Source organism: Neospora caninum, chromosome X (assembly GCF_000208865.1).
Source record: "Neospora caninum Liverpool complete genome, chromosome X".
Lineage (NCBI taxonomy): Eukaryota > Apicomplexa > Conoidasida > Eucoccidiorida > Sarcocystidae > Neospora > Neospora caninum.
Window position 1 is genome coordinate 318,760 of NC_018396.1, and position 6,817 is coordinate 325,576.

A 6,817-nucleotide genomic window follows, 5' to 3' on the forward strand; every position below is an offset into this window, starting at 1 on the left:
CCTCCCCCCCTCCCTTCCCCCTCCCTTCCCCCCACTGCGTCTTCCTCTCTCCCTTTCGCGTGCAGGTTGGAGTTACTCTCGCATTTGTCTCGGCACTCGCGGCAGAAAGCGGCTCGTTCTCACCAAGCCCCGCATGCAATCTACGGCCCCGGTCTCCTCTCCAATTGCCTGCCGCACCAGCGGCGCGGCTTCACTTGCCACCAGCCTCTGCCTCCTCTCACGCTCCTCCCGGAGCCGTACCGGTACCAGACGTTCTCGCTCAAGCAGCTGCTTGGGACGGACACCCACGCCGCCTCTTCTCCCCCTGCTGATCAAAACGGCGAGTCGCCAGGTGCGCAGAAGGAGCCCGCGACCTCGACAGTCTTTGCAGAACTCGCTGGCGCGTCGGGGAAAAACGGTTCAGAAGCGAAGAAAGTCGCAGCGAGTTTAGCCGCCTTCCTCGTCGCAGGCCAGCCGGCCTCGGCTGTCGCCCCTCACCGCCTCCGCCAAGTCGACCGTCCCCCCTCGCGTGCAGCCTCGCACGTCTCCGTCTCGCGGGCGAGCGAAAGTGCACTCGGCGCCTCTGCCTTCGCCGCGCAGCCTCCGCATGCAGAGGGCAGCGCCCAGAGCTCAGTCGTCTCCTCCTACTTGGCTCGGAGCCTTTCCGCAGGCGGCGCCCCGCGCCTCTCCGCGGGACCAGGTGTAGGTACACCTGCCGCCTTCCCTGCGGCCTGTCCGAACGGCTACCCGGCCGGCCGTGGAGCCGCGGGTGCTGCCCAGGCTGGGCCGTACGTACATCCTGGCGTCCGGGGCGCCTTTCCGCGACCGGGGATGCCGGCTGCGAATGTGTTCCCGCCAGTGCAGAGCGCCGCGTCGAGCGGCGTTCGGCGCCCCACAGAGCGCGCGCCTGGCGAGGACGGGAGAAGCTCCGTGCTGGCGCAACGCTTTGCCTCTGCGGCGGTTCGTCGCGCCGGCTCAGCGGTCGGGAGCGCATGCAGCGGCGCGCACGGCGTCCCTCCGGTCGGGAGCGCATGCAGCAGCGCGCACGGTGGCGTGGAGGGCCGGAGCGAGGCGAAGGAGAAGAAGCGACGCAGAGAAGAGAAAAAGGGAAAGAAGGAGAAGCGAAAACGCCGGACAGAGGGAGAGTGAGAGCGGAGGGAAGATTAACGAGGCGCGAGAGAGGGCTTAACAGAAAGGGGCGAGAACGACACAAGGCGACAATGGCCGAAGCGAGTGCAGCGTTTCTGTGTGTCCCTCGAGCGGCGACTTTTTTCCGGGAAACACGAGAGGAGAGGGGACCTCCTCTGACAATAAGCGGAGGCGCGCATCTTGCGAAAAACTAGCGGCGCTTCCTGGAGACATTTCGCATCGCCGGCAGACGAACGAGACGCGCGGCAGAAGTACCATTGATCAGGGGGTGTTGTCTCGCCTATGTGTGGAAGCATCAATGGTTTTTGCGTGTGCAGCTTCGCGGCAGCTTCTCGCTGCGTCGTGCTTCAGTTCGCGTCTCGCTTTTCCCCGTACGTCTTGGTGCCAAATGTGTGGTATTTCGTACCGCGGTCTCTGGTTTTGTCTTCTACGTTTTCTTCTCTGTCTCCGTTTTCTGTTGTCTTGCTCTTGTTTCTCCTGCGTCTGCTCTCCTAGGCCGTCTTCGCTGTCGTTCTCCCGTGCGTGGCTCCTTCCTTCTTTCTTCTCTTTCCGCCCATTGCTCCTCTCTCGCGTCTAGCTCCCCCTTGTGTTTGCTTGATCTCGACTTTCCCCCCCGGAGCCGGGGCGCGGCAGCCCAGTGTCTGGGTGTCTCTTTGTGTAGAGCTGGCCTTTTCTAAGGCACACTCGTCGACGCTTCGCGCTTGTGCGGAAGGAACTCGCGTTTCGTCTTTGCGTTTGCCGATGGGTTTTTTCGAGAGCTCAGCCGACCTGTGACTCCAGACGCGCGAAGGCGATCTTAAAAGCTTTCTGCCTCCGTAAAAAAGTGTGGCGACTGTCCACCCGCGGAGCAGGGCAAACGCAGCGCACGAGACGACGGCCCGTACAACTTGTGTATAAATCAGCGATAGGATTGCACCTGTGTTTTTAGCCTTTTGTTTTGCTCTAAGAAACCGCATCGTCTTCTCAAGAATCGGGTCCCCAGACTCAGTATTTATACGAAACTGGGAGTGATAGGCTAACAACCGGGAGTCTACGCGTTTCCCCGCTAACCGATGCCTTTTAGCCTCATACGTTACACTTGAGAATTTCGATGGCGGTATTTGTAGCTAGTCGTCTTTCTCTCTCTTTGGGTCTCCGACATCTCTTCTCTCTTTCTGTCTCCGAGACAGGAGAGCAGCACAGGCGCGCGAGAGCCGAGCGAGAGAGAAGACGGACGCGATACACGAGAGACACACACTGCGGACTCCAGCAAACTCGAAGGAGATAGAAAAAGGGACAGAGAGACAGAAAGAGAAAGGAAGAGGCAGACAGAGCGAGAGAGGAGAGACAGAAAGAAAAAGGTCGGGAGAGAGCGTGGCAGAGAGGCGTGGAGACGCAGAGCGACAGAGGATAAGAAGACTCTTACTGCTCAGGAGCGGCCTTCTTTGGTCCCGAGAAGTAGTACCCAACACGAAAAGGGATCAAGAAAGTCGAGCACAGACGGCTAAGCGGGCTGTTGCAGCGCAGGCGCGCAGAGCCCGTTCTCATCAGCACAGAGGAAAGGCGCCTTGTCAAGTTTGTCCACGTCTGACTCCTCGGATCGGCTTCCAGTTTTTAACAAAGATGCACAAACGCCCGTCGCTTGCTCCGGTGTTTTGGGACGGATAAAGACGCGGGCAAGGGGGGGATGCCCGCGGAGGCTCGAGCAAAACCCGAACACTCTGACAGATCGCGACAGCCGTGCACATGTCCCGAGAGAAAACCACGAACGCTTTCTCTCGTCCTAGTCTCGCGTTTGGTCCTCCGAGCCCTTTCACCCCTCAATCGCGCCTCAGCCGCTCCCACCGGTCTACCGATTTCTCGTCTTCTCGTCGTTCTTTGTGTCTTCTTCCCATCTCTATTTGACAGGGTCCTGATGCGGTTCTCGCTCTCAAAGCGCGCGCGCGTTCCGGCCATTGCGTTATCGCCGTTTCTTCTTCAGGTCCGACGCCTCAGTCGCCCTCGCAGGTGCGCCTCTTTGGCGCGTCGCGGAAGTCCGAGCTGTTTGTCCCTGCTTCTTTTCTTCTCTCTCACGCGGTCCTCGCGAGGCTACATCCTTAACAACAGAGACGCTCTCAGTCTTCTTTTCTGTCCCTCTCGAGGCAGGTGTATGCGTGACCGATCGCCTCGTTTCCGCAACTTTCGTTATCTCTTTCTTCTCGCCGCGTCTTTCCGTCACCTGCGCGCCTTGTGCGTCTCTCCATGCCTCGGGCCTCTCTGTCTCCTTCCCCGCCCGCGGGGACACCACCTGCTTCTCGCTGCTTTCGGCAAGAGCCTGAATCCGACGGAAGACTGCGGCGGTGTCTTCCGCAGTTTCCGGCGGAGTTTCTCTTGCTCGGCGCACAGTCTCTGCAGCCTCGCGCGCGAGGGTCGGGTCCTCGTAATGTCCGTACAGCGACACTTCTTCCATTTGTTGCTGAAAAACGGAAAACGGCAATCTGACGAAAACTGTTGCTGTGCACACGTTGCACACGCAGCGATGTGAACATCTGCGCGGCGAACCCTTGGCAGGGAAACATTTCACGGAAGACAAAAAGTAAGACCCGAACTAGATGAACGGCCGAAAAGACCCTCGCTCCCCGGCGGTGATACGAACAGACACACACGCGTGAAAAAACCTTTGAGGTGTACATACACGCACATCGATATAGAGACGAGAGAGAGATCTGTGTACAAATGACTCCACATACAAAACGTGTATTATATAAGTACATATATAGACATAGATAATGCCAAATCTCCACAAGTACATAAACCACTGTAGACGTATACATACAGACGAGGAAGCATACAGATATGTTTGAGAAAACCAGAGATACACAACTAAGTATATACATATATAGGAGCGAATGTATACCTATCCAGATATATGTATTTTTACGGATGCCGCTACATTAACATGGATGAATATGACTTCCTGTATCTGATACGCCACATTTAGAGACTGCCAGAGAACACATTTGCAGTGAGAGACAACTAGAAAAGCACTGTACTTTTACCGGGTATGAATGCAAGTCCACTTCTACACATATACACAAACATATGTATATATATATATATATATATATATATATATATACATATATATATAGTTTGAAAAGACACACAAATCTGTATATATATATATATATATATATATATATATATAGTTGCAAAAAGGGTATATATGGGCCTACGCGTTTCTGTTGTTTGCTGAAGAAGGCTGAGAGCGCATACAAGCCCCGCCAGATGAGGAAGGCGCCGAGTGACGCGCCAAAGAAAGTGAGGGCGGCCTGGAGATTTCGTCTGCCTCGGAGTCCCATAAAGTGTCCCTGGTCCCTCAAGTGCAGCAGCAGCTGCGCGCGTCGGTGCACTGCATGCGCCAGTGACGGCGGCTTGCAGAGCGAAGGCGAGAAGAGGAACTCCCTCGAAAACAGGAGAGAAGAAAACGGCAGAGACGCGAGAGAAAACGAAGCGGAAGGACCGGACGGTAGCGGAGCGCCGGAGGAAATCAAACGCGACACACGGCCTGCACGCGAGGAAATCGGGATGCCAAGAGCCGACGAAGAGCAAGGCGGAAACGACGGAGAAAAGGAAGAAGGAAAAGCGGCAGAAGAGGAAGAAGAACGCGCAGAAGGAAGACACTGGCAGACGGGCGAGACAAAAGCAAGGCGAGAGGAGCCTGGGAGGCGGTCTTTCGTTTCTTTCCCCGTGCGGGCTGTCGTTTGCCTGTGACGCTTGGGGACTGAAGACGCGGCCGCTTGAGGGAAGACGGCATTCGCGAGCGAAACCGAGCAAGACAAAGACGAAGAAGAAGAGACAGAGAGGGGAGGGAAGAACTGCGCGAGGAGCGGAGAGATTGCTCCGTTCACCGGAGTGGAGTCGCCTAGCGAGAGAAAAAGAGAAAGAAAAAAAGCAAGAAAAAGAGAAAGGAAAGGAAGGGAGAGAAACGCAACGCGGGACCGTTTCCAGGAGAGCGAACGCTTCCTTTTGGCGGAAGACGAAACGGAGAAAGACGAACAGGCACGAACGTCAAAGGAGGGAGCGAAGGAGTAATGAGGAGACAGAGGAGAGAAAGAGGGAGACGCTAGTGAAGAGGAGGAGAGAAAAGAGAAGAGAGAGGATGAAGGTGCTTCAGAAGACACCGGAAACGAAGGAGCAAAGTGAGGATGGCAAGGAAAAGACGCCGGTTCGACAGATGCCGAGGTCTCCCGTGAGGGAGTGCAAGGATGCCCGACGCGTGTGAATTCTTGCTTCTTTTTCATCTTTGTTGACGAAGAAACTGCGCAAAAGGCGAGACTGCGGTGTCTCTTTTTCCCTTTTTCGCGTCTTTCCTCCGACTGCTGCTTGCTTCCCTCCGCCTGGGAGAAGGCCGAGATCCGAACATCCCTCATTTTCCCCAACTCTCAGCGAGAGAAAACGCCCATCGAGCAGGTGAAGTCTACAGACACACGTCATGCAGGCCGTCGTCTCTCCTCCCGCAAAAATGCACACAAGTGTCCAAGTCAATGTACACACCGCATAGTTGTATCGGTTTGTTCGTTGGTTCACGGCAGAGGCACACGCGCCTGCCTCTATCTACGTGTACACGCTTCCACATGAATAAAAGTATTTGGACCTATACACATAATTATACACAAATAATCCTTCATATATGCATTTAGATTTTTGTACATTGATTGGGGTACGCACATCAGTGAACGCGCTTGGGTGTCGGCGGAGTAAAAAGACAAGCAGGAGACAGGCGCTGTCTGTTGCGCGACCGGTTGCGGAGCGGCGGTGAAAAGCGAGAAGCGAAGAGAAGGGAGAGAAGAGAAGGGAGAATGGAAAGAGAAAGGAGGGAAAGACGGTCTTTTGCTCAAGACGGCGAGGGAGTTTACCGCGACAGGCAGCCGGCGAAAAGAGTGTTGTTTCGTAAAGTCGACGCCGTTGCGAGAAGATACACTCTTGCACTGGAAGAGACGCCGGAAGAGACACTAGAGAGACGGTTGCGATGTTTCTGAGCAGGAGAACGTTCAACGAATCAAAGGAGATAGAAGCGAGGCGCGCAGGGGGGTGTTTTTTGGTCTGGACCCGAAAAAAGAGAGACAGGTGTCTCTCGCACATCACGGGCGTGTCGCCCTTGCCTCGGGCAGATCGCGTGGCAAAGATTCTCCTCGCAGCTGGAGCCGGAGGAGGGAAGGCCGTCTTCTCTGAAAACGGCGTTTTCCCTCTCGTGCGCTGGTCTGGAAGAGAGAAGAGAGTGAGTCTATTCTTCCCGCTTCTGTCGCATTGTTTTCAATAAAAACAGGGGGGGAAGAAATGGGCGCGGTTGCAGCCTCGCAAAGACGGCTGAGAGAGCGCGGGCATGAAACGAGTTTTTTCGAGTTTCGCGTCTCTCGGCGCTGTCGATTTGCCTCGAGTTTCCCGGCCAGCGACAACCTCGCTTCTCTCAGCTGCCGCCTCGCAGAGAAAAAGACGAAGGCTCTTCGTGAGAGCAGGGAAGGCAGAAGGAAGAGAACGAGAAGAGAGAAGACGAGCAAAGAAGAAGGCTTGATCCACCCGAAAGAGAAGGATGAAGCCGTCAGCGTTGCTTTCGTCTTCCTTCTCGAGTTCTCCTCTCTCGTCCTCGCGCTCTCTCTCTTTCTTCTCTCCCTTCTTCCTTTCTTCTCCTCGATGGGCGGTTCGACACCGTCCCGTCGGCAAGGCGCGC